This window comes from Talpa occidentalis, unplaced genomic scaffold, assembly GCF_014898055.3.
Source record: "Talpa occidentalis isolate TD23 unplaced genomic scaffold, MPIMG_talOcc4v2.1 talOcc4.2, whole genome shotgun sequence".
NCBI lineage: Eukaryota > Metazoa > Chordata > Mammalia > Eulipotyphla > Talpidae > Talpa > Talpa occidentalis.
In genome coordinates this window covers 32,129,467-32,157,017 of record NW_023602073.1, presented here as the reverse complement: position 1 = coordinate 32,157,017, position 27,551 = coordinate 32,129,467, and the positions used below count along the sequence as shown (strand labels likewise).

The 27,551-nt window shown below is 43.2% G+C and overlaps 1 pseudogene; it reads right to left on the bottom strand.

Annotated features, from left to right (window-relative positions):
- Positions 1-5,239: 5,239 nt before the first annotated feature.
- Positions 5,240-27,551, bottom strand: part of LOC119251985 (class I histocompatibility antigen, Gogo-OKO alpha chain-like) — a 44,746-nt pseudogene continuing 22,434 nt past the window's right edge.

Sequence of the window (27,551 nt, the reverse complement as noted above, 5' to 3'; positions counted from 1 at the left end):
GAATCCTACATCAGGAAGACATAACACTCATCAATATACATGCACCAAACAAAGGAGCAGCAAAATATATAAGGCAACTATTAACTAATCTGAAAACAGATATTGGCAGCAACATAATAGTGGTAAAGGAATTCAACACCCTACTTTCATCAAAGACATATCACCTGACAGAAAATCAACAAGGAAACTGTTGCTCTAAGTGTGGCATTAGATCCCAAGGGCTAAATAGCTATCTACAGGGCACTGCACTCCACAGTCTTCTCAAGTGTACATGGAATAGTCTTCAGAATAAACCACTTGTTGGGTCACAGAACAAGTGTCAATGAATTCATGATGACTGAGCACACAACCAAATGACAATTGGGTTAAGGAGGGAATCAAAGAAGAAAATTAAAAATACCTTGAGACAAATGACAACCTATCAGTGGGCACAGCACAAGCAGCACTAAGAGGGGAATATTGAGCAATGCAGGCCACACCTACAGTCAAGACAGGGTTCAAGAAAAGAATCTAAACTTGCATCTAAAAGAACTAGAAAGAACAAATGAAACCAAGAGATAGTAGAAGAAAATAAAATTAAAGCAGAAATAAATGACACAGAAATCAAAGACAGACTGAAAAATCAATGAAACCAAAAACCGGTTCTTGAAAAAAAAATAAACAAAACAGACAAATCTTTTGCTACACTTTCAAGGAGAAAAAAAGGGGGAAAATCTAATAAATAGACTAAGAAATGAAGGGAAGACGTCACAGCAGACATTTCAGGAATAGAGAGGATGGTAAGACAATACTAATTATCTATATATCAATAAAGTGAATAACCTCAAATAACCTAGAAGAAACTGAGAAATTCTTAGAAGTATACAACCTTCTGAGACTGAGTCAGGAAGATTCAGAACAAAGCAACTACAAGCAAAGACACTGAAACACGAATCAAAAGTTTCCCGGAAAATCAAAGTCCAGAACCACACATTTTTAGTGACTTCTATAAAATCTTTAAAGATGAACTAACACCTGACTTCTCAACTCTTCAAAAAATAGAGGAAGAGGGAACGCTGCCATCACATCTCATGAGGCCAACAACATTCCCTTGATACCAAAAGCAGCGGATATCATGAAAAAAAGAAAGTTACAGACCAATATCCCTGATGAACACAGATGCAAAAGTCCTCAACAAGAACGTAGGAAACCCTAATCCAGCCACACACAGCTTCCACTGACATCCTGGACACAGGACAGGCCCAGATGGTATCTGAGTCCCCGTGATCACAGGCCCTGCTGGGACAGGTGCTCCTGAAGGACAAGGATAAAGGAACAGGGACATATCCTGAGGAGTGATCACGTTAAAGCCCACGACGCACTGAGCACCAACTGGAAACAGGTCCAGTCCCACTGGCACCTCACAGCCTCTCCCGCCCCCACCTGAACAGACTCAGCACAGCAAATGCATGCAATTCGGGCTGGTCCTCATGGCTCCTCCCTTTATCCTGTCAAATTTTAAGAATCTATTCAATTTACCCATCAAATAAACAATCCAGGGAGATTGTCCCACGGCACGGCAGACCTTTCCTGTCTCACCCACTGCTCCCCTTAGGCAGTCTGTCTGCCTGTTCTGCTACCCACTCTGTCTCCGGTAAATCCTCTCACCCTTCACACCTCTGGCCTGTTCCCCGGCTACTGTATAAATAAAAAATAAACCTTAAAAAAATAATTTCTATTTTTTACAACAACTTCCTGCTGGCTGCTGTGCTTTTTTCTCTCACCTTCCCTTCAAAGGGGGAAGGGTTTTTGAATGAGCCTCCAATTCGACCCCGCAATGTAAAATATTGTCCACAGTTGTAGTTAGAGAAGAGGTGATAGTCTGTATGGTGAGCTGAGTCATATAAATGGCCTTAAAATTTGAGGAGACAGACATCACTGTCACAATTTGAAACTGTGCGGACATTGACCAAGATGTACAACCTAAATAAACGAGCTGATGTAATGAAAAGATTAAAGGGTAGAGATGATAAGGTAGACTCTGAAGAAAGCCATCCATGGGGTGAAAACCGTGACTTGCAAGTGAAGAAGGATCTTCCAGGGATGTGGCTCATGGATTCGCTTATCTATAAGTCTATAAAGAAAGCCTCTTCTGAGTCCAGTAGATCAGCATGTTGGTGAGAAAGAGGACGGACCATACAGGAACAATGAGTTGAATCCAGCTGTTTGAAACACTCCTATGGTGTCATGTAATTTGCTGTATCCTCTCGGCTCCACAGAAGCAGTGAAATGGTGGGAATACTTAATCCATGGTAATGATTAAGTAAACATGATTCTCAGTAGACTTAATTCTATGAATATTGTGGGTGGTTCATTAGGAAATGACTATAGATAAAATAATGACTCATTGTTGCAAAGAGGAAATACAGGATAAAAACAGCAAGATTTCTTATAACCAGGAAAACGACAGTTTGTTGGAAGATGTCATACTCTGGCCCAGTGGTTGGATATAGAAATAATATTAAAAAAAAATTATCTGCAGCATTGAGTACAAGATCCATCTTAGCTCTAGCATAAAGGGGAGACTGGGGGGTCCAGTGGTGGTGCAGGTGCAACAAGACACGATGGGGGACTCAGTCAGCGGGAGTCAGGCTTTGTCATCAAATGAGTCTGTTGCCAAACTAGAGAGGGTCCGTCCACCATCCAGCACTGCCGGGCCAGGAAACCTGGGCTGGTCTGCAGCTCTGGTCAGCAATAGGCGCAGCCTGGGGAGTTCAAGGATTGGTTTTTAAGTTTGCCTTAATATAGCCCTTTGTTAGATTTCTTATACCATATATAAGTGACATATTTGTCTTTCTCGTTTGGACTTATTTCAATTAGCATGATCCATCCACATTGCCGTAGATGGCATGTATTTATGTTTTTCTGATAAGTAGTATTCTATTATCTATATACCACTTCTTCTTGATTTCTCATCTGTTTTTGGGCATTTGGGTTGTTTCCACACCTTACCTATCATAAATAGTGCTGCAATAAACATAGAGGGGCAGGTATCCTTTTGAATTAATGCTTTTGTATCTTTTGAGTACATTCCTAGGAATGGAATTGCTGGATCATAAGGTAGATCCATTTTTGGTAGTTTGAGGGAACTCCACACAGTTTTCCATAATGGTTGCACCAGTTTGTATTTCCACCAGCAGAGGACCAGAGTTCCTTTTTCTCCAAAATCTTGGCAACATTTGCATTTCATTCTTTTTCTTGTTTGTTTGTTTTTTTAAGATTCATTCATTCATTCATTCATTCATTCATTCATTTATTTATACAAGCACTGGGTACAGTCAGAAGCATGGGAGGGTGAGAGAATTCACCAGAGCCAGAGCGGAGAGCAGAACAGGCAGACTGGCAAAATATACTGCTGAGGGGAGCAGTGGGTGTGGCAGGAGAGGTCTGCCTGCCATGTGGGACCCTCGTCGGCGGCTGGGAATCGAACCGGTGCTGCAGAGGCTGCAGGCAGCTTTTCAGCCCAGCACTCAACTGCTACTCCACTGGGGAGGCATCACTAGGAGGCCCAGTTTCATGTTTTTTTTTAATATGTGTCATTCTCACTGGTGTAATTTGGTATCTCATTGTGGTTTTGATATGCATTTCCCTGATTTAAGTGATGTTGAACATTTTTTCATATACTTGTTTTCAATATACTTTCATATACCATTTGCATTTCCTCTTTGGTGTAGTCTTTTTTGCTCTCCTGTCCATTTTTTGACTGGATTGTTTACTTTTGTTGAGTCATGTGAGCTCTTTGTAGATCTTTGTGATCAGTCACTTATCAGTTGCATTGTGTGCAAAAATTTTCTCCCAATCAGAAGGGTATCTCTTTGTTTTGGTTAACGTCTCCTTTGCTGTACAAAAGTTTTAGTTTGATGTAATCCCAGATGTTTATCTTCTCCTTCACTTTCTTTGCTTTGGGGGATGTGTCTTTAAAGATGTTACTGAGATATATGTCATGTAGTGTTTTGCCTATATTTTCTTCTATCTATTTTATGGTTTAAGGTCTTATGTTGAATTATTTTATCCATTTTGCATTTGTTTTTGTGGTGTGAGGAGTTAGTCTAGCTTCATTTTTTGCAGGTAACAGTTCAGTTTTCCCAGCATCATTTATTGAACAAACTGTCCTTGTTCCATTGAATATACTTTACTCCTTTGTCAAAGATTAGTTGTCCATAAATATGTGGATTTATTTCTGGGTTTTCTATTCAATGCCATTGGTCTGTGTGTCTGCTTTTGTTCCAGTACCATACTGTTTTAATTATTATGGCTCTGTAGTGTAGTTTGAAGTCTGGCAGTGTGATGCCTCTATTCTCCTTTTTAGTCAGGAGAGCTTTTGCTATTTGCAGAAACTTTGATACTGTTTTCATCAAAACTGGGCCAGGGGCCTCCCTGGTAGTGCAGTGGGTTGAGCACAGTGCTGTGAAGCAGTCCAAAGCCTCTGCAGCATGGGCTTAATTCCCAGCTGGCCAGGGAGATTCCCACATGGTGCAGAAGGCTGCTTCTGTTTTGCCTGCTGCTCCCCTCAGCAGTGCTTTCAGTCCGTCTGCCTGTTCTGGTGCCCACTCTGTCTCTGGTGAGTCCTCTCACCCTCCGGTGCCTCTGATCTGTACCCCAGTTCTTGCATATAAAAAAATAAATAATTAAAAAAAAGCCAGTCTACATTCTCAAAAACAATGTAGGACTATTCCCTATTCTCATTGTTCTTGCCAGTGTTTGTTAATATCTGGTCTTTCTGATATAGGGCATTCTCACAGACATGAAGTGGTTTGTCACTGTGTTTTAAATCAGGGGATCATGAACGGATCAAGAAGGCATGGTACATATATACAATGGAAAGTACTCAGTGATCAAAAACATAAACTTATGCCATTTGGGAAATATGGATGGGGTAGGAAGGGATACTAAGCTTGATAAGTCAAAAGGAAAAAAGATAAATATCAAATGGTTGCCCTTATATATGGTACATATGAAACCAAACAGAGGGTCAGAATAAAGACAAAACGTGCAACCTGATCATAGATTGGAGACATACAGCAGGGGAAAGGAGAGATATGTTCCAAAAAGGGAGGAGAGAGCACAAGGAACTGTAGTGATGGATCATGGGTGCTATGGTGGTGACAGAACTATAAGGACTACATCTGAGAGAGAAATCAAATATTATACAAAAATTAACAATGAATAGATTTAATCAAAAATTTATATCAATCACCGACAGCTGGAAAACAAATAAAATTAAATAAAGCAGAGGATCCTGAAGTTACAAAATGGGGGTGAGAGAAATCCTATAACATTCAGTTCTACACAAGGCAGAGCTCTCACACTTGGTGAAGGAAAATAATATTGAAGAAATTCAGGTGAATCACCTTAAGTGATAACATTCTCAATAGTCCACTGCATCCTCAGAATGTCCCACTCACAGATCCCCTCTGGTGTGTCCTAGGGGATGAGAGACATCCCAGAGTTCTGGGTACTGTTTCTGCTGAGAAAGCATGAAAGAGAACCTGGTCAGAACCCAGAGATGAGACCCTCAGAGGAACTGATGAGGGTGACTCCCCCTAGAGTTCCCTCTACACTGTCCTCAGGGACTCAAGGATCCAACCCCTGATCCACACTTACCTGCACACTGAGTGTAACTTCCTCCTTGTCCCTCTGTAGGAAGAAACATCATGTGAGACAAGGGAGGAGTCAGCCCATGGAGTCCTAAAGGAATCCCCAAGCCTGGACCACAGGGAAGTTTCTAGAACTGTGACTGAGATATACATGGGATATATGAAGAATGGATATGAAAGGGAATTGGAGTTTTTCCACAGCAGGGTCCCTCCTCAATGGCATTTATTGGGAAATAGATCCCCATCACCACAATTATACCATGAACAATTGGTAATTCATTTTCAAAAGTGCTTTACAAAAAACTGAGTGTTAGCAATCTGTTCCAGATTGGATAACACATGTGTGTGGATCATACTCCTTACTAACCAGATAGGGCAATTTCTCCCTGGGACGTGAAAGCCCCCAGTGGATAAGCTCCCCCACTCCCTTCCCTACCTGAGCACTTCTTCCTCCACATCACAGCTGCAGCCAACCCAGCTGCAGTGAGCAGAGCTCCAAGGAGAACCAGACCAGCAATGAAGCCCACGGTGGGGATGGAGGACTGAGGAGGGGGCACTGGAAGGGAAGGAAAGGTGAGATGCTGAGCCTAGGCCTCACCTGACACTCTGAAGATCTCTAGAAGTGGTCCTGATTCATCTGAGCAGAAGCCCAGGGCCTCCCCAGTGGTGCAGAGTGTTGAGCACAGTGCTGTGGAGCTGTCTACAGCCACTGCAGTGTGGGTTTGATTCCTGGCCGTCAGGGAGATACCCACATGGCAGGGCAGACCACTCCTGTCTTGCCTGCTGCTCACCTCAGCAGTGTTTTTGGTCATCTGCCTGTTCTGCTCCCCACTCTGAATCTGGTGAATTCTCCCACCCTCCTGCGCCTCTGACTTAGACCCCAGTTCTTGAATAAATAAGCAAATCTTAAAAAAAAAAAAAAAAGTCCTCTCTGGTGTCCCAGGGGCTTGAGATGCAACCTATGAAGCTGACTGCAGCCACCACAGCACAGGTTCGATCCATGGCCAGGAAGCGTCCCAATGGTGCAGCAGGTATCACCTGGCTTGCCTGCTGCTCCCCTCAGCAGTGGGTTTGGTCAATCTGCCTGTTCTCTCCCCACTCTCTCTCTGGTGGATCCTCTCGCCACCCACACCTCTGGCCTGTGCCCCCTCATTTTGTGTGCATAGGTAAATAAATGTAAAAAAAAAAAAAGAAACTCAGAATCCACGTCCCTCTCCTCACCCCATCTCAGGATTCGGGGCTCCAGCAGCCCCTCATGCTGCATATGGCACGTGTATCTCTGCTCCTCTCCAGAAGGTACCACCACAGCCACCCACTTCTGGAAGGTTCCATCTCCCCCAGGCCTGGTCTCCACCAGCTCCATATCCTGGGTCAGGTCCTCCCCATCTCGCTGCCAGGTCAGGGTGATGTCTGCAGGGTAGAAGCCCAGGGCCCAGCACCTCAGGGTGACCTCACAGCCAGAGGTGAGGTGGAGGGTCACGTCTGTCTTTGGGGGATCTGAGGAGAAGGGTCAAAAAAATCACACTTTGGGTTTTTCCTTCCTGGACACTGAAGCAGCCCCACTGACCATCCTCAGAATGGACATGACAATTGGTTTGGAGGGAGGAGGCACAAAACCCAGAAACCAGCCTAGTCTGGGGGATCTGGGATAATCAAGTGAGAGCGCAGGGTAGGAGGATGCAGGTCGCTAAGGAGAACACAGACTTTTGCTCCTGACCTGCCTGGAGGGTGAATGACACAGAAAGGCAAGAGTCAGATCCAAAAATGTTCTCAGACCAAAAACAAGACCTTGAAAGAGAGACTCATGGTTCCCAGGATGGCTGTGGCATCAAAAATATCCAGTAAGAGTTATTTCAGGACAGCCTCCCCTCCCTCAGGAGAGACTGGATTCCTTGACTGTCCAGAAAAGTGGTGTCTTCTGGGCGAGTCTCTCTCTAGCACAGAACATGAAACCCAGGGGACTCTCCCTCTCTGCCCAGAAAGCAGCTGCAGTTCTGCCCATTATTCCATTTCCCTGTGGGGCACCAGGAGAGGGGAGGTCCAAGGCCTCGTGGCCCCTCTTACCTGTGCGCTGCAGCACCTCCTTCCCCATCTCCAGGAGTCTGCGGAGCCACGGGAAGCACCTGCTCTGCACACTGTGCCTGACGCGCTCGGCCCTGCCCGCCGCCTCCCACGCGCGCTGGGTGATCTGAGCCCCCGAGTCCGCGGGGGTCCAGGAGCGCAAGTCCTTGCTCAGGGAGATGAAATCCGCGCCGTCGTAGGCGAACTGGTCATACCCGCCGAGGAGGCTCAGGTCTGGCCCCACTTCACAGCCGCACATCCTCTGCAGGGTGTGAGACCCTGAAACCCACATCTGTTGTCAGGACGGAGGTCACGCTCCTGCACCCCTACCCTCCCCACCTTGAATAAACGTAAATTGAAAATGAAACTGCAGGCAGGAATGTACCGCGGGCTCTTCCCGGTGGAGGGTCCTGGCAGATCCACCAGCCTCGAGGGGTCAGTGGACCCTGAGACTCGGGACACCCCGGCCTGATGGTGGGAATGGGGGTGACCTGACCTGGCACCGCTCCGCGAAGCTCACCGTCCTCGCTCTGGTTGTAGCGGCCGCGCAGGTCCCTCAGGAGCGCTTTGAACCACTGCGCGTTGTCCCTTTGGTTCTGAGTCTCCTCGTCCAGGTCCTCCTGCCCCACCTGCCCCGCCCAGGGCCCCCGCGGCTCCGCACTCTGGCCCGGAGAGTCGCCCGAACCGCCCGAACTGCGTGTCGTCCACGTAGCCCACGGCGATGTAGTGGGGCTCCCCGAGGCCAGGGTGGGACATCAAGATGTAGAAAAGCCTCAGGGAGTGGGAGCCTGGGGGCGGGAGGGGGAGACCTGGGCAGACCCTCCTCTCAGTGCGGGCCCAAGTCCCAGGGAGATGGGCCTGGAGGGGAGAAAGGGGCCGGGCCATGAGATTGAAAAGGGGCGGTGGGTCAAGAAGGGCCCAGACTCAGGGGTCCAGAGCACTCAGGGGAGGCGGGAGGACAGAAGGGGCCAGAACACAAGGAGCCTGAAGGGGAACATGAGGTTGGGAGGAGATGAGCCGTTCCTGGGGTCCTGCACCCGCAGTGGGCTCCTTGCTCCTCCCTCCTGGAGCAACAGTGTCCAGCTGGACACGCACTCACCCGCCCGGGTCTCCATCAGGGCCAGGGGCCCCCAGAGCAGCAGCAGGAGGGTGAGGGGCATCACACCCCATCCAGGGGTCTGGGGAGAAGGAGTCCAGGAGGGTCCTTGGAGACTTTGTAACTGGAGCAGGATGATGCTGATTGTCTTCCCTGGACACCCCCAGGAAATGGGGAGAGAGAACCGGGTGAGTGTGGGGTCATCAAGGCTGCACAATCCCACAGAGCCTGTGAGAGGGAGACATGATGCTGTGACAGTGTGACATCCACAGACAGGGAAGGCTCCAAATTCCCTCCCCACCTTAGGGAGGAGTGGATTTGGGCTGGGAGAAGCAGCAGCCTGGAGGAATGAAGAAACTAGTGGTATTTTCAGATAATTGTGAATATTGATACTGAATAAAACTGCACAGGTGGTAGTTTCTCAAAGGTTATTTGCAAAGTGAAACCTGAAATAATGTCATGGAATATTTCCTATTCTGTCACATTTACATAGGCTTCCCTTGCACATTGGTTGGAATTTGTGCTAATGTATGATTTTTTTAAGGTGATACACTCTTTTACTAAGTTACATAGATTTTTATTTTATACATTTTTACATCATTTTCATTTTTGCACAATGTATGCATTTTCATCTTGGTTATAGTCCCTCTACAATTCCCACCTCCCTTATTTTGATCCTATTCCCTCCTGCCCCCACCCAAGTGTGTCTCTGGTTTATAGTTGCTGGTTGATTTTGATTTTTACTTTATTATAATTAGTATTTTTCCTCGTCCCTTTTTTAGGTTTTCTAAATCCCTGCTATGAGTAAGACCATCCAGTATTTTTCTTTTTCTTTCTGGCTTATTCTGCTGAGCATGATCCCATCCAGCTCCATCCATGTTGCTGAAAATTGCATGAGTTTATCTTTTTTGATTGCAGAGTAATATCCCATTGTGTATATGCACCACATTTTCTTGATCCAGTCATCTGTTTTTGGGCATTTGGGTTTTTTCCATAGCTTACCTATTGTAAATAGTGCTGCTTTAAACATAGGGATGCAGGTGCCCTTTTGAATTACTGTTTCTGTGTCCTTTGGGTAAATACCTAGCAGTGGAATTGCTGGATCATATGGAAGCTTCATCTTAGGCAGGTTGAGGAATTCCACACAGCTTTCCATAGTGGTTGGACCAGTTTGTACTCCCACCAGCAGTGCAGGAGAGTTCCTTTTTCTCCACATCCTTGCCAACATTTGTTGTTGTTAGTTTTTTAAATATGTGCCATTCTCACTGGTGTAAGAGGGTATCTCATTGTAGTTTTGATTTGCATTTTGCTGATTACGAGTGATGTTGAACATTTTTTCATATGCCTGTTGGCCATTTGCATTTATTCTTTGGAGATGTTTGTGTTTAGCTCTTCTGCCCATTTTTTGACTGGATTATTTACTTTGTTTTTGTATCATCTCATCAGCTCTTTGGAGAGTTTTGTGATCAGTCCTTTATCATTAGTGTTGTATGCAAAAGTTTTCTCCAAATTGGTGGGGTGTCTCTTTGTTTTGGTTACTGTCTCTTTTGCTGTACAGAAGCTCTTTAATTTGATGTAGTCCCAGCTGTTTATCATTGCCTTCACTATCACTGCTTTGAGTGATGTATCTTTAAAGATGTCACTCAGGTGTATGTCATGTAGTGTTTTGCCTATATATATTTTCTGGTTTCAGATCTTACGTCTAGTTCTTTAATCCATTTTGAGTTGGTTTTTGTGTATGGTGTGAGGTAGTAGTCAAACTTAATTCTTTTGCATGTAGTGACCCAGTTTTCCCAGCACCATTTATTGAACAAACTTTCTTTGTTCTGTTGCATATTCTTTTTTTTTTTAAAGATTTATTTATTTATACAGGAACCGGGATACAGGCCAGATGCGTAGAAGGGTGAGAGGATTCACTGGACGCAGGGTGGTGAACAGAACAGGCAGACTGACAAAACACACTGCTGAGGGGAGCAGTGGGTGAGACAGGAGAGTCTGCCATGCCATGTGGGATTCTTGTCCACTGGCCAGGATTGAACCCATGTTGCAGAGGCTGCAGACAACTTCACAGTGTGGCGCTCAACAACCGGCACCTTCCATTGCATATTCTTTGCTCCTTTGTCAAAGATTAGTTGATTGTAAATCTGTGGGTTTATTTCTGGATTTTCTATTTGGTTCCATTGGTCCATTTGTCTGTTCTTGTTCCAATACCATGCAGTTTTGATTATTATGGCTTTAAAGTCTGGGAGTGTGATAACTCCATTTCCTTCTTTTTTTTTTTCAGGAGAGCTTTGACTATTCGGGGTTTTTGGTAGCTCCCTATGAATTTCATCAATATTTGTTCTATTTCTTTGAAGAATATCATTGAAATTTTTATTGGAATAGCATGAATCTGTAAATTGCTTTTGGTAACATGGCCATTTTTATAATGTTAATTCTCTAATCCATGAGCAGGTGTCATTCCATTTCTATGTGTCTTCTTCTATTTCTTTTAACAGTGTTTTATAGTTTTCTTTGTATAGGTCCTTTGCCTCTTTGGTTAAGTTTATTCCCAAGTATTTGAATTTTTTTTGTTTCAATAATAAAAGGAATTTTTTTTATTTCTTCTTCTTCAGATTTATTATTAGCATATAGGAAGGCTACTGATTTTTGTCTGTTGATTTTGTATCCCATCACTTTACTAAACTGATTGATTAATTAGTTTTTCTGTGGGGTTTTTTGGTTCTCTATGTATATTATCATATCATCTGCGAATAGTGATAGTTTGACTTCTTCCTTCCCTATTTGCATTCCTTGTATGTCTTTCTCTTGTCTTATTGCTCTGGCTAGGACTTCCAGTATTATATTGAAAAGCAGTGGTAAGAGTGGATATCCTTGTCTTGTTTCCAGATCTTAATAGAAAGACTTTTAACTTTTCACCATTGAGAATGATTGAGTATGATATTGCCTTTATAATGTTCAGGTATGTTCTTTGTATCCCGAGAATTTCAAGGGCCTTTATCAAAAATGGATGTAGTACTTTGTTGAAAGCTTTCTCAGCATCTATTGATATTATCATATGGTTTTTATATTTCTTTTCGTTGATGTGTTGAATTACATTGATTGATTTATGGGTGCTGAACCATCCTTGTGTCCCTGGAATAAATCCTACTTGGTTGTGATGAATGATCTTATGAATCCATTGTTGGATTCTCTTAGCTAAGGTTTTATTGAGGATTTTTGCATCTGAGTTCATTAGAGAGATTGGCGTGTAGTTTTTTTTTTTTTGTGTGTGTGTGTGTGTGTGTTGTCCTTGTTCAATTTTTTAAAAAGATTTATTTATTTATACAATCACTGGGTACAGTCAGAATTGCAGGAGGGTGAGAGAATTCACCAGAGACAGAGTGGGGAACAGAACAGGCAGACTGAGGAAGTACACTGCTGAGGGGAGCAGCAGGCGGGGCAAGAGAGGTCTGCATGCCATGTGGGACCCTTGCCAGCCAGCGGGGATCGAACCAGTGCTGCAGAGGCTGTGGGCAGCTTTGCAGCCCAGCGCACAACTGCTGCACCACCAGGGAGGCCTGTCCTTTTTCAGTTTTGGTATTAGTGTAATGTTGGCTTCATAGAACTTGTTTGGTATTAACCCTTCCTTCTCAGTTTTTTTAAAGAATTTGTGTAGGATAGGCACTAGTTTGTTTCTGAATGTTTCGTAGAATTCATTTGTAAATCCATATGTTCTGGGCTTTTATTTTTGGGGAGGGTTTTGATTACCATTTCAATTTCACTGCATGTAATTGGTCTGTTTAGGTGTTCTATTTCTTCTTTATCTAGCTTTGTGTGATTGTAAAGTTGTAGGAATTTGTCCATTTCTTCTAGATTGTTGAACTTGTTTACATATAACTGTTCATAGTAGTTTTTGATTATTATTTTGATTTCTGCTGTGTCTGTTGTGATTTCTCCTCTTTCATTTGTGATCCCATGTATTTGTGCTTTCTCCCATTTTTCCTTTGTGAACCTAACTAGGGGTTTGTCTGTTTTATTTATTTTTTTTGAAAAACCAGCTCTTGGTTTCATTGATCTTTTGGATGGCTTTTTTTTTTTTTTTTAGTTTCTATTTCATTTATTTCTGCTTTAATTTTTATTATTTCCTTTCTTATACTGGTTTTGGGTTTTTTTTTTTTTGTTCTTTTTCTAGTTCTTTAAGATGTGAGATTACGTTGTTTCTTTGAATTCTTTCTTGTTTCTTAATGTGAGCCTGTATTGCTATATATTTTCCTCTTATTACTACTTTTGCTGCATCCCATACTTTTAGGAAATTGGTCATTCAACTTGTCATTCAACTCAAAGTATTTTTCAATTTCTTCTTTGATATCCTTATTAATCTAGTGATCTTCCAGTAGTGTGGGTTTCAACCTTCATGAAGTAGGAGTGTTCCTTGCCTTCTTTTTATGGTTTATTTCTAATTTGATGCCTTCATGGTCAGAGAAGATGGTTGGTATGATTTCAATCTTGGTGTATCCATTGATGTTTGTCTTGTGTCCCAATATGTGGTCGATCCTGGGGAATGATCTATGTGCACTTGCGAAAAATGTGTACTCAGATTTTTGGGGGGTTAGTGATCTATAGATGTCTGTTAAGCCCATAAGGTCTAGATCCTTATTTAGAGCTTTAGTATCCTTACTTATTTTTTGTCTCATTCATCTATCCATTGTTGATAGTGGTGTGTTGAAGTTTACTACTATATATGTATTTTCTCTGATGTCTGTTTTCAAAGATGACACAGTTGTCTGATATATTTTGGTGCTCCTTCATTTGGTGAGTATATGTTGATGAGTGTTATGTCTTCTTGATGTATTGTTCCCTTGATCATAATGCGGTGACTGTCTGGGTCTCTTTTTACCTTTTTGAGTTTGAAATCTGTTTTATCTGATATAAGTATAGCTGTTCCTGCCTTCTTTTTTGGTCCATTTGCTTGTAGGATTTTTTTCCATCCTTTTACTCTCAGTCTAATTTTATCTTTTGTGATTAAATGTGTTTCCTGGAGACAGCAAAAGGTTGGGTTTTGTTTCTTAATCCAGCCTGCAACTCTGTCTTTTTATTGAAGTGTTTAGTCTGTTTACATTTAGAGTTAAATATTGATATGTTAGCATCTGTATTTGCCATTTTGCTTGTCTTTACTCTGGTTTTATTTATTTATTTATTTATTTATTTATTTATTATTTTTGTCTTGTTTTGTTCTTATTCATCCCTTTGTTGGTTCTAGCTTTAGGACCCCTTGTAGTATTTTTTGGAGTGGGGGCTTAGTCGTAATGAAATTCTGGAGTTTCTGTTTGTCTGGGAAGGTCCTTATTTTCTCTTCACAGAGGAAGGAAAGCTTTTCAGGATAGAGTATTCTTGGTTGGCATTTGTTGTCTTGGAGTTTGGTGACTATGTCCCTCAACTCTCTCCTTGCCCATAGTGTTTCTTTGGAGAAGTCTGATGTCAGCCTGATTGGTTTTCCTTTGTATGTTATCTGTTTCTTCCCTCTTGTCAGCTTCATTATTTTTTCCTTGTCTTGGATTCTTGGGAGCTTTACTATTATGTGTCTTGCTGTATTTTTCCTTTCATCATGGAAATTTGGTGTTCTTCTTGCTTCTTGTATGTTTATTTTCAGCTCCTTCTTCACATTTGGGAAGTTCTCTTCAATTATTCTGTTGAATATTTTCTCTGTTCACATGTCTCTCTCCTCTCCTAGGATTCCTGTAACTCTTTATTTCCTTTCCTCATGGAGTCAGATAGTTCCCGAAGTCTTTCTTCATTCTTTTTCATTTGTACTTCACTTTTCTTTTCTGTTTTGGTTCTTTTTATTTCTGAGTCTTCGAGAGTACTTATTCATTCTTCTATTTCATCTATTCTGCTTTCATTGCTTTTCTCACAGTTCTTTAGTTCCTCCATTAATCCTTTGATCTCCTGCATTTATTTTACTTTCCCCTTTAGGGACTCAATTTCATTCTTTTGATCATGGATTATTTTGCCCATATCATTTTCAATTTCTTTCAGTTTTTTAATCATGGTGATTTTAAATTCACTGTTGGGAAGACTTAGAAGTTCCTCTAAGTCACTGTTATTGCAGTCTGGTGTTTGATTGTCTTTTTATGGTGTGTTTTTTCCCTGGGTGCTGCCGGAGGCCTTGATGCCCCAGCCAGATAAGACACTGGCAAGCAGCTAAGAAAAAGGGCCTCACACCATGGGGCTGAAGATTTAACACCCCTTTAATTTTTGTTCTTGGTCATAAAAAGAAAAAAATTTATCAGAAAGTACATTAGGCAATAAATTATATGTATTAGTATACTGCAAGCAATTGGCATAGAAAATTACCTGTTTAAAAACTAGTTACTATACAATTTGGCCCACCTAACAATGGGAGACAATTTATTGTACATATCTGACAAGCAATCCAGCACAACTATTAGAGTAAGTCCTTCTTTTGCATTTTTAGAAGTTGCTTTTTTTAAAAGAAGTTTCTTAGGAAAGTGTTTAAATGAAGTTAACAGTGTCGAGAAGTTTCTAGGCAGAAAAAGTTCTGATAGCTGAGAAGCAGCTGGTCTCTGGCTGAAAGCCATATGAATAGAAGAGTCTTTTGATGCTTAAACTTTAGCTGATAGGGATGTACTGGCAGCTATCAACTGTCTTAGGTAATTGTCTAGCTGAAATAATAAGTTTTAGTGTTAGGTTTGGTTTTTTAGCTATTAAACTTGAAGGCTACCATCTAGCTGAGACCCATAGGGAACAGCAGTCCATGGGAAAAGAATACACTGATTGTTTCTGCTTTACTCATGATGATGTATTTTTTCTGCTTGCTAAAAATGAATAAATAAAGACCTGCTGGGTCTCTTGGCAGAAGATACTTGCACCTCATTGAGTGTCAGTGTCTCCTCACTGCCTCATCCCGTTCCCCTCAGCCCCTTAACGTGTCACCTAGGCCGTCTCATCCTTTCAGGAACCCCTGATACGACATTTTGCAGAGGCTGGTCCCCAGCAAGTGGTGCCCGAACAGGAACTTGAAAGGTAAGATTTCTTTCCCTAGCGGGGACGGCTAGACTCTGCTCCATAGGGTAGGGCACATATCCCCCGTAGAGAAAGCAGGGTTGGGGGAGCAGTAATTCAGAACCGTAATAAGGCGAGTGTGTGTCTTATTATGTGATAAGGCGAGTGGGTATCTTATCATTAAGAAGCTATGGGCCATATTGAGTCTAGGGAAAGAGGATTCTATTGATATAATTAAGCATACTCTTGCTAAGAGAGGCCTTAAGACCTCTCATGCACAATTGGCTAGTTTCCTAAATTTTGTTGAAATGTGCTGTCCTTGGTTTCCAAGGGACGGTACTCTGGATGTAAGAACTTGGGCCAGAGTAGGAGAGGAAATAACAACCTATTATACTCTCCATGGACCCGATAAGGTCCCCATAGATTCCTTTTCACTGTGGGGGCTGCTACAGGATATGCTAGATCAAGGGTCTGAATTAGAGAAAATAAATAAAAAGCTCAGAGAATCAGGGCTGTCTGTATCCCTAAAGAACATCAAAAAGGACTCAGCTGACAACCCTGTATTAACAAAACAATTGCCTGAACAGACAGGTCGTTTTTGCCTGGCTGGAGGCAAAATAAAAGATGCAAAACCAAAAGTAAAAGAAAAAATAGCCTGCAGTACTAGGGAAAATGATTAGGATTTACTGGATGACAAAATTATTTTTCAAAAATCAAAAATGGATCCCAGAGCCAGTACTGACCTCTTTGCAGAGGTATCAGCTCCCAATTATGAGACCATTCCAAAATCCAGTCCAAATTTCCAGCCCGGACTTGGCTAAAATTTTTAAGAGATAAAAATAAAAACTCAAAAACAAGTAAGAGATAATGTGACATGATCTAAAATGCAAGAAAAATGCTTCAAGCTTATCCTGTTAATTATTTGGGGAGGAGGCAAGGTTCCCCCCACTAGAGTTTTGCCATTAGTTCTTTTAAAATAAATAAACAAACAAATAAATAAAGTATTTCTAAATAATAGTATTCAAAGTTCATTCACAATTGTTAAAGTAATAAAAAATGGTTAAATATGACTATATGAGACTATATGACTATAATATGACTAAAAGGTTTTTATTAAGATGGTATAAATCCACTGCGGTGGGTTGGTGGGGACTGCCCTTGGTCTCAACAAGCAGCTGCCTGGACTTTTTCTCTGGTGTTGAGATCACTGGCAGGTCTCTACTGACTTCCTGCTGCAGGAGACTGAACTCTTCTATTGTCCACCTTAAAAAATTATTTTGGTTCATTCTACAAAAAAAGTTCTATTTCCCTGTATTTTTCTGATTTTAAAGTCTAGATTATCTAAGGTAAAAACTGCTGAGTTACTCTGGACTTGCTAACAAGCTATACAAAATGCTTATTGGTTAAACAAAAACTTTTAAATTTACTTATTGGACCTGTAAAGGTTAAGTTTCTTGTTAAAACTAACTAACCTGGTAAAATATAAAGTGGTAATACAGACATTTTTGAGCTAAATACTAAGCCTCAGATTTTGATAAAAGCCTACAAACAGGCAGCCTGACTGAAATTTATCTCTTCTCCTGTTCTCAAGATAACAGTGTTCTTTTTTGTTTTAAAATATGCTCATTCTCAGTGAAATAAAGCATTGACAAACTAAAGCCAAAGGATCATTTCTTAAAAATATAAACTCAAAAAATATTTTCTAATCTAAAAAATTAGTAAAAACTGCCATGACTGCTGTGGTCTAGAGCCCAAGGACTTTGGTAATAATTGAGATCAGACACTTATTCTCTGTACAGATTTTAGCTTTTAACTCATTAAAAACCTCAGTATCTTCACACATATGGTAAAATAACTATCTCTTAAAATACATACACATGGCCAAAATTTTAAATGTGTATCAAGAGATCTCTGTGTCTGTTTGTGTGTGTATTTGTGTTTTTGTTTGGTTTTGTTTTTTACCTCTGGAGGACTAATTATAAATGGCGCCTATATAAGTTCTCATAAAAACAAATTTTGAGATCATGATCCAAAATTTTTGATATACAAGAACTAGTTCAAATTTTATGATATAATTCAAAGCATGTGCCTTAAAGTTATAATGTTAAATGTTAATAATCTACTCTGTTTAAATGTATCTTTAAAGTATTTTTCTTTCCTTGACTAAAAACATATATATCCTTTAAAGATGTGTCTCAACATTTAATGTTTTGCTTTACATGTACAAAAAAACCTAAGGCTATTAAGACAGATAATGCACCTGCTTACACCTCCTCTGCCTTCAAAAAATTCTTTTAATTCATTTAACTTGTGGGAGAGGCTATGCTTGTATTTTTCTACAGGACACTAATTCACCTCTGGAACCTGTCACCCGGTGGTACTCAGCTGGATGGATTACTCCCGCCTACATTGTTAATACTTCAAATGTTTCCCCTACATATCCAGACTTGTTTCACCTCCTTGTCACCACTTCACCTGTGCTTTTTCGCTGACCTGGACATTCCATTAATACTTACACCATACGGGCTTGTGTGGGCCCCCCTCATGCCCTCCTCGTTGAGGTCTCCAGACATTTAACAATTACTTATCATCACCATGCTTTTCATATTAATTGTACTGGCTATGTTCTCACCAATCGTATTGCCTCTGATAACTCATTGTCTAAAGTGACTTTTGTTATGTTACATCAACCTCCTTATGTTATGCTCCCTGTACGTTTACAACAGCTGTGGTATGATGACATTGGACTGTATGCTCTTCAGCTTGTAGAACAGGGTCTGCGTCGCTCCAAAAGATTTGTGGCAGTGCTTATACTGGGTATTACAGCACTTATTGCTATTATTAGTTCTGTTACTGTTTCTACTACTGCTCTCGTGCAACAAATTCACACTGCCTCCCATGTTAATGACTTGTCTCGTAACATCACACATGCTTTGATTGCCCAAGATCGTATTGATAACAAGCTTGAGGCTCAGTTGAATGTTCTCGAGGAATCACTTTTGCATATTGGTAATCAGATTCAACACACCAAAACTCACTTGACTACCAAATGTCATTCTGATTACCAATGGATTTGTGTCACTCCACATGTTTATAACTCTTCTTCTGTTTCTTGGAATAATGTCAAAAATCATTTGCTGGGTGTTTGGGATAACACAAATGTTTCCCTGGACCTTACTGCTCTGCAAGATGATATTAAAGCAATTAGTTTAGCTCATGTCCCCTCCTCTACCCCCGCAGAGGTTGCTGCTTCCTTCCTGGCTTCCTTGCAACGTTATACCACTAAGGCCGCCTGGTTCCCATCATTTATTTTATCTAATATTATTATTATCTAAGGTATTATTTTGCTTGCCACCATGATTATTTTGAGTCTCTTCCCATTATTTACCAAATTGCATTCCCCCCCACCCCCACTATTAATCAAATGTGTATTGAGTTCCGAATTATGCAAATGATGGTCAAAAACAAAAAAGGGGGAGATGTTTCAGGAGGCCTTGATGCCTGAGCCAGATAAGACACTGGCAAGCAGCTAAGAAAAAGGGAATTTTTTTAAGATTTATTTATTTATTGATTGATTGATTGATTTAGGCAAGCATTGGGTGCAGTCAGAAGTACGGGAGGGTGAGAGAATTCACCAGAGCCAGAGCAGGGAGCAGAATAGGCAGACAAATGAAATACACTGCTGAGGAGAGCAGCGGGCAGCAGAAGAGGTCTGCGTGCCATGTGGGACACTTGCCGACAGCCAGAGATCGAACTGGTGCTGCAGAGGCTGCCGGCAGCTTTGCAGCCCATCGCTCAACCACTGTGCCACTGGGGAGGCCCAAAATAAATTAATCTTAAAAAAAAATCTTAAAAAAAAGTTTTATTTGTTAATCATAAATTCCAAAAGAAAAATTAGTACTTTAAGTTGTCAAGTGGTGATGACACTCAATTTTCATAATCCTGCTTTTCTCCGAAAGCTTATATTTTATCAGGCAAAATTAGTCATTTGTCAATTGATTTTGTCATTTGTCATTTGTCTGTTGATTTTCTTTCTTTTTTTTCTTTTTTAAAGATTTACTTATTTATTTATATAAGCACTGGATACAGTCAGAAGCATGGGAGGGTGAGAGAATTCACCAGAGTCAGGGCAGATAGCAGAGCAGAGTAGGTAGACTGACGAAGTACACGGCTGAGGGAAGCAGTGGGTGGCAGGAGAGGTCTGCGTGCCATGTGGGACCCTCACCGGGTGGCCTGGGATGGAACCAGCGCTGCAGAGGCTGTGGACAGCTTTGCAACCCAGCACTCAACCGCGGTGCCACTGATACTGGGGAGGTCCTGTCTGTTGATTTTCTTAAAGAAACAGACATTCATTTTGAGGAAAGTGTCTACTCATTAACCAAATTTAAATAACCTTAGTTTTTGTCATGCATCCCTTCAGGTAAGGCTGATATTGCCCATAAATAAAAAGAATCTAATTCATCTCATACAAATATTTTTATTGGGACACAGTACTTGGGAATGCCGCAGAAGTGCTCTGTGTGTACATGTAGGTCATCACACCAGATATTTTAAAATGTGGTGTTGAGGATGAGGCAATAATGAGATAACTTTTAATGCTTTTTCCAGGATATTTTCAAGTGAAACTGGCTTTAATGTTTGTTTCTGCAGGTAAGAGCTGGTGAAGAATTTCTATGTCTGCAGTGGTACTATAAGTTTCACTCTTACCAATTTTTACCTCAGCAAATGCCAAAATAGTGTAAAGACAAATGGTGTCTATGTTTTCAAATAGTTTTGTAACAGGGTGGTCCCCAGGAAAAGGGGAAGTTCCAGGTTCCCTGCCCCACCCAATGGAGGGTGGAGCTGAGCAGGGAGAGAAGAAGCTGCAGAGGAGACTGAGGAGGAAGGAAGCAGGATGGAGCCAGAAGGAGACCTGGGGGAGGCACATGGAGCAGAGACACGTGAAGAAGCTGCACTTGCTTCTTGGTCCTGGACTAGGTGGAACAGATGTGGGTGAGAGAGCCATGGGGAGGTGACTATGGCAGCTTTTATGTCGGTTTTGATTTTTCTCTTTTCCTCCAACTTGTCTGGTTGTTTCTGATTTTTCTGTGGGTCTCCACTAAAAAGTGCTTTGGACTTATGGGAGGCTTTGGGACCTTGCTCTGGGCCAATCCTGTTTGGGTGGACTTTTAACCACTAGGGGATGTGTAACTGTGGGTACTTGATTTAGAAACAACATTCGTTGTCTTTTCTGTATTGTTCCCTAATTGTATTAAATTTCCTTTCCATTAAAGTCTTATATGTTTATGTGTTGATGCAGCAGAGGGCAGAACCTATTTAGAGCAAGCAGGTTTGGGGGTTCTAGGGTGCCCCTCTCCCTGCCCTGTAACAGTTTTACCTCATGGATCCCATGAAATGTTCTGGGTGACTTCAAGGGCTCCACAGACCACACTTTGAGAAATGCTTTTCTCAGTGAACCAGGGAGCTTCTCCCAAGTGTTCTCTGTCTTTGCCTCCTCTTCACTTCCCAGCATCCCTCTCCCTGGCTGGCTCCTGCCTCCCCAAGCTGCCTCCCCTGCAGATACAATGGAGAACAGAGAGAGGACACTGGAGACGTGGACCTTTCACTGTCATGAGACATGGACACTGAGTAAAGGTGACAAAGACACATGTAAACCTGACCTGAGCCCTGTGCTGGGAGGAAGGAGCATGTTTATTGTGAAAGCAGAGAAGCATGAGCCACATTGAGGAGGCCTGTAGCCTAATCTGCATCCTGGTCCTGGCCCCATCCTCACCCTCATCTGTTCTTCTTCTCATTTATTATGCTCTGAATGACAGGCCTCCCCCAGATGTTCAGAAAGGGGTCGACAAGACAGGCCACTTTGGCATGCGAATTATTTCCATCTGAGGTTCATCAGGATTTCATCTGAAGAAACGGCTATCACTTCTGTAACTACCTTGTATGAAAACTGGTGGTCTTACCCAAAATTAGGGTTATTACCAGAAATGAGTTTTTTACCCAAGAAACCTTCCTATATGTCAGGGTAAACATAATTATAGAACATCTGGTCTTTGTCATATGAGCCACCCTTTCCTTGCCATGTGACCCCCAGCTCTCTCCTGGAGGCCCCAGGCCCCATCTCATTCCTTAGCTCAGGAGACACACCCTCATTTCCTGCATGGATTTCAGACACTCATTTAGATGTAGATTCCCTATGCATATATAGGGAAATTTGGTTATTTTCTAGTACTAAAATAAAGGAAAAAAAGGAATAAAAGATTTTATAAAATATTCAGGTGCTCAGAATAAGAGTTCTTGAAAATTAGAGATTGAATCACAGAAATGAATAATTCAGTAGATGAAATGGAATAGTAAAGTCTCACTCCCACTAAGTAATACAAATGGAAAAGAAATGACAAGCGGAGAGACGACTTACAAGAAACCAAATCTATCGACCAGGAGATTCCAACTAGTTAATAATACAAGTGTCTAAAAGAATGGAGAGTTGAAATGATGAAAAAAATTCAAAAAAATTCCTGAGCACTCACAGATAAAATGTGCACGCTGAGTGTCCTACCCGGTTCCTCCTACAGAGGATGAGCAACCCCACACCATGACCCGCCCCAGGAATTTTGAGAAAGAGGCTAGAGATGGACAGACCTTGGGGCCCTCAAGAGACAACTCAGACCTGGAGGCCGGAAGACCCTGGAGCCAGGCCTGCCCAGTCCTCAGGGGAATCCAGCCCAGACCCTATGTCAGGCCCAGGTGAGGGAGGTGCTGGGGGCACAGAAATTCCCTTCAGCTGTTCGTGGTCTCAGGGATTACTGTCCAGGTCACTCCTCTAGTGGGCAAAGGCCACTAGTGGGCAAAGGGGAAACAAAGATGATGGACACAGAGAACAGGACACAGGAAAATCAACCACAGGGGAGTGGGGACAGGAGAGAGGCCAAGCGTAAGGTGAGGCATCTGGGCCCTCAGCCCTGCCCAGGCGAGCAGGACCCAGGCCCAGGAGGCAGGACTGAGGCTGTGGGACAGGGGTCTGCCCAGGATGAAGCAGGCAGAAAAGCTGGTGTGTGTGATATGTCCCTGGAGATTCTGACCCTGAGGTGGTCTTGGGGGTGATTAGGAATGAGCACAACAGGAACTGAGCTAGTGAGTGAAAAAGATAAGCATAACTCAGGGCCAATAAAAAAATCAGCCCAAGAAGGAAAGTATCCTGGTCTACTCACTGCTCAGCTGTGACTGGCACATGAGGTCATAACAATGCAAACCCCAGACCCTAGTGTGTATCTCAACAACCTGCCATAGGGGCCTCAGGGGCCAAATGCCTGTGCTGAGGGCCTGAGGGGCCACATTCGAGGCCTCCTTGCCACTCAGCCAGCTCTCAAGTTCTTGGCAAGAGGCCTGGGCAGTGTGGGCAGGGACTTCTCCAAGATCATGGCTGAAAGATTCCATGTGAAGGAGCAGAGAGCAGGACGACCTTCAGGGGCCGTAGAAAGGCTGCCGGGAAGACAGTGACAAGCCTCCCTGGGGAGGAGGCTGCAGCTGCTCACCCAAGAGCTGAAGCACCAGGAGGAAGCAAGTCTCCAGGCCCTTCAGAACATGCCCCCATGCTCTGTGGTGCCCAAGTCCTGACACAGGAGACAATTTTCTTGAAAGACACAATTCAGGGTAGGGAGGACATTAAAAAATGTGAACAGGACGCATCTCAATCAATGGAAGTATCAGTAGAGATGGACCAGGCCAAGTCCAGAGAGCAGCTGTTGCAGAACCTCCAAGAAGCAGAAGCCTGAGCATGTTGGGAGCTGTCACTGAGGAGACACTGAAAACTTAGAGCCATTTCTGCCAGGCTGACAGGCATGCGGAACAGCTTAGTGGTGGTCTCACCCTCCAGGCTACTCAGAAAAATTGGTGCCCTTGGAGGCTTTGAAGGACAGGCTGGAGGCCTTGACCTGCCCCAGAGTGTGGCCACATTTGTGGGGCTTGGATTATCATGTGCCTCAACTGTTCTATGTCTTTGCTTTGATTGTTCTTCACGTTGACAATTATGTGCCTCTCAGTGGGCAGAAACAGAGAAAGTTGGAGATAAGGAACCTCTTGAGCAAAAGTCCTATTGTGAGCATCTATATGTGCTGGAAACAGTGTGTGCAGAAACAGCAACAGGTGTGATGGTGAGAGCAGCATAAACACTGAGACTTTCCTTGCTTCTCCCTGTTTCCCCACCTTGGCTGGGAAGGCTGTTGACACATCCCCCACACAGTTGTGCATTCCCCGTGTGCCTGCTACTGCTTTGGTCTTTTTCATTTTCTGTCTGATGCTAAATAAAAACAAGACTACCCTTGGAGCTGGGCTGCCCCTTCGGGGTGTGGTCCCTCTAGGCTTCTCATTGTTCTGCACATGGACTCTGAGTAATCCTTTTTCATCCCCCTGCCACACATCCAAACATGACACTTGGTGGCAATGTGAGCAACCCAGTATGGGAACTGGGACTGACCTCTCCAAGCTAGACCCCCACAAAAGGGAAGCCCCTCACGAGAGAAGGATGTCCCACTTCATTCCTGTAAGGAGCACAGGCAGCAAAAGGCTGAGTCTTATAAGCCTGTGGGGAGGCCAAGCTAGGTATTTCACCTGAAGGTTTTTTCTTTTCTCTGCTTGTCTCATTGAGTTTTGCTTTTGCTTTTAAACTATGAGGAAAGTGATAGGGGGAAAAGGATTTCCTAAAGCTAATTCCATACAGGCTTTGTGGACTCCACCCCCACCCCAGGCCAAAGCCAAAGACACTGGGAACTCCAAATCCCATCACCACCAAAGGGAAGGTGGCTGGGACCTGAGGGTGGGGTTAAGCAGCCAGGTGGATATAAAAGGCAGACACGTGGGCTTTGGGGGGGTCCCCCATTTTGGCTCTCCACCAGCTAGCAGCTTCTGGCCAGCTCTGAGAGTGACTTTGGGTTTCCAGGTCGTCGGATCGGGTGGGACGCATTAAAGACTTTATTTCCCTATTTTCTCCCTGAGTTGTACATTTTCCTTATTTCCTTTTCCCTTGTAAATAAACCTTTTATTAAACCTTTTGCGTGTGCCTGTAGTGGAGTATTAATAAGTCCCTTTTAAGCGCGCGGGTGAGGACCCACAGCCAGGAACCCGTTCAATATCGGGGCTGCTCTATAACAAAAGCACTTAAAGTGAAGAGAAACAGCATAAATTATTGTAGGGTAAAGAAAATGTCAGGCTTTTCTGCCCTCCCGCCATCAGGATAGATGATGGATACTTGTCCTGAATGCATGCCTGATGGCGGGCACCTGGAATAGGGTGTGGGCATAGGTAGATGGGATTCAGCTGGGCTAAGACTGTGCCCTTAAGGGCGGCGTCATGGGGACACCAGCAGCAGCAGTAGTAGCAGCAGAAGCCGAAAGAGAAGAAGCCCGAAGCAGAAGCAGAGAACGCCAGAGAGCCCAGATAGAGTGAAGATTTGCTGGGGCCTGGGAGGACTGCCAGCCTCCCAGCCCCCCAGCACCACTGCCTGCCACGTACCCGCTGAACCCCAATAAAAGACCTGCAAAAAACCACTGAGGACTCTGACTCCTCCTTTACCCGGTCTGCATGGGATCAGAAAACCTGCCCGGTGTCCAGTCCTGCCCCTTACAATTATAATTACTTTGAAAAGTGGGAGGATACAAAGTAACCAAGTACCAGCTCCATTATTACTTCTAATCCTTAGACAACACAGTTCTCAGCAACCAAAAGGAGGGAGTTGGACCTGGAAGCCTGGGGAAGGCAGGGCAGTGGCTGAGGCCATCAGCGGGACCAGCACAGTGTCTCCCCTTCCCACGTGGAGTCTCTGGATCAGCACTGAGACCCGCTCAAGGGGATAAAAGATCTGACACCCAGAGGGCCCAGGGCTTCCTGCCCCAACGCGTCCTTCTCCTCTCCTCCCTCCTCTGCTGCCTCCAGCACATTCTGAGCCCCCCATAGAAATATGTTTTCATGAAGGATGACAAACAGAGGGAGAAATATTATTTGAGGAGGAGGCCAGTGTCCCTAACATGAAAGTTAGCCATTTGCTGTTTTTTTTTTTTTTTTAAAGATTTATTTATTTATTTATACAAGCACTGGGTACAGTTAGAAGCGCAGGAGGGTGAGAGAATTCACCAGAGCCAGAGCGGGGAGCAGAGCAGGCAGACCGATGAAATACACTGCTGAGGGGAGCAGCAGGCACAGCAGGAGAGGTCTGCACTCCATGTGGGACCTTCGCCCAGCAGCCGGGGATAGAACCGGCGCTGCAATGGCTGCGGGCACCTTCACAACCCAGTGCTCAACCACTGCGCCACCAGGGAGGCCCAGCCATTTGCTGTTTTTAAAGAATTTAGAAAAACTATTTCTGACAATAGTATTCAAAGTTCATTTACAAAAGAAATTTTTGAAGCTATAGAAATTGGGTATGAAATGACTGCATGGGGTTGGAAAGTCCTTATCGAAACAGTACTAACCACTGGGCACCCCCACCCAGTGATGCAATGGGTTGTCTCAGCACTATGAAGCTATCTGAAGCTACTGCAGCACAAATTCAATCCCCAGTCATGGAGCTGACCCACATGGTGCAGCAGCCCTCTCCCGTCTTGCCCACTACTCCCCTCAGTAGTGTATTTTAGTGAATCCACCTGTCCTGCTGCCCACTCTTTCTCTGGTGAATCCTCTCACTCTCCTGCCCTGGACTACAGCCCAGCTCTTGTATGCATCAATAAACTAAATAAATGTTAAAAAAAATACTAACCACTGCTCAATATAGTGTCTGGCTTCAGGGTCTTTCACCACAATTAGAAAATCTCCACTGCAGTTGGCTGGGGCGGTGGAGGGGCGGTGGGGAGGGGCTGTCTCTGGTCTCTGCAAGCGCTGGACCCTAGTGCTAGAATCAATGGCTTGTCTCTGCTGCCTTCCCTCGGGGGTGGGGTGGGGGTGGGGGGGGACGGAAACTGCACCCTTCTTTTGTCCACCATGCAATACTGTTCTGGTCTGCTCTATGGGTACAAATTTCTATTTCCCTGTGTTTTCCTAATCTTAAAATTTGACTGTTTAAGGTAAAAATTGCTAAGTTTCTTTGGACTTGTAATAAACTATACAGGATGCTAAGTGGTTGAGAAAAACTTCTAAATTGCTTATTGGGTTTGTGAAAAGTTAAGTTAAAACTTATTAACCTGGTAAAAACTATTGAGTGAAAATGAAGCTTTTGGGAATTAAATTCCAAACCTCATCTTACTGGTAAGAGTCCAGGAACAAGCAAACTACAAAATAAGATCTTAATGTGTCTCTTTTCCTGTACACCTCATGGTCCATAAAAAAAAGTTAAAGCCAACAAGTCACTCTTAAAAATACAAATTTGAGACATGTTTTATCTAAAGGAATTAGTAAAAACAGCTTGTAAATCTAATCAATAAAAATGTCTCAGTGTTTTCACAGATAGAACAACTACTTCTTAAAACTAATACACATGATCAAAGTTTTAAAATGAGAATCAAAAAAATCTCTGTGTCTATCACTGTCTTATGCTTCCGGGAGGTTAACTATAAATGGTGCCTATACAAATGCTATCAAAAAATCCCCAATTTTGGGCCTCTTCTGGTGGCACAGGTAGTTGAGCGCCACGCTGTGAAGCTGTCCTCAGCCTCTGCAGTGCCCTTTCAATCCCGGCCAGCTGGGGAGGGTCCCACATGGCACGGCAGACCTCTCCTGTCATGCCCGCTGCTCCCCTCAGCAGTGTATTTCGTCAGTCTGCCTGTTCT